This window comes from Sinocyclocheilus rhinocerous, unplaced genomic scaffold (assembly GCF_001515625.1).
Source record: "Sinocyclocheilus rhinocerous isolate Xijiao unplaced genomic scaffold, SAMN03320098_v1.1 scaffold1660, whole genome shotgun sequence".
Taxonomy (NCBI): domain Eukaryota; kingdom Metazoa; phylum Chordata; class Actinopteri; order Cypriniformes; family Cyprinidae; genus Sinocyclocheilus; species Sinocyclocheilus rhinocerous.
In genome coordinates, this window is record NW_015664758.1 from 138662 (window position 1) to 139732 (window position 1071).

A 1071-nucleotide genomic window follows, 5' to 3' on the forward strand; every position below is an offset into this window, starting at 1 on the left:
TTTGGTTTTTCTCATTGTGATGGATGATTAAGGTAATTTGGCCTTTGTTTTCCCTTCTATTTATATTCCTGTGAAACAGGAAGCCATGGCTGGATAATTTCATGTTCATAATCACCCTGGTATACTCAAAATTGTAAATATGAATGGGAATATACTTCACAGATATGTTACTCATAAGAATTTCTAGGGGTGCCAATAATTGTGTCCAACGTGTATTTGAGAAAAACATTTCATAATGAGATTTTCCCCCATTTTCAATTGTTTTAGTTCAATGAAAGGTTAGATATTTGTGAATTTTTTTAAATAAAATTTTGGAAATCTCTCACTCCATAAAATTAGGAAATACTGTCAACAGCCAGCCAGAAGAACGTTTATAGGAATAAAATGTTAAATACATTTTTCAAATGATAGTTTCAAATGTTAGTTGAAAAAAAAAAAATATATATATATTTTTTTATTTTATTTGTATTTTTTTTTTTGCAAAAAGGTCATGTCTGTCATGCTCAAAAAAGTAAAAAAAGTGAAGAAATAATAATAATAATAATGTTATTATTGTTACTGTTATTATTATTGTTAAATGTTCTAATTGTAAATAAATTTGTTTTGGTGTCAGGACAACTGTTATTATTAATAACAGTGATTAATAAATATAATTATTATTATTAGTTTATTATTAGCAATAAGCAAATTAACAACAGCTGTTATTATTATTATTCTTAATATTATCACAATTTATATAGTATATTTTACAAATTATTTTGGTGCCTGGACTACTGTTGTTATTATTAATATTATTATTCTAGAATTATTATTATTATTAATATTATCACAATTTATATAGTATATTTGACTAATTATTTTGGTGCCTGGACTACTGTTGTTATTATTAATAACAGTGTTTATTATTAATAATAATAATCAGTAGTAGTAGTGTTAAATATTATAATAGTATCTGTAACAGAGGGAACACAGGAAGCGTGCGGATCCATCTGCAAGGCTTTATTCACAAGAGACGTGGTCAAAAACAGGCATAGGTCAGACAATGGCAAACAGGTATATTGATGGCAAGGC

General features: G+C 26.1%; 1 protein-coding gene across 1 annotated transcript in view; it reads right to left on the reverse strand.

The window, feature by feature from the left end:
- The window catches only part of LOC107730423 (probable flavin-containing monoamine oxidase A), a 40042-nt gene that overhangs the window by 5409 nt on the left and 33562 nt on the right, over nt 1-1071 (reverse strand). The gene's annotated exons all lie outside the window — the stretch shown is intronic.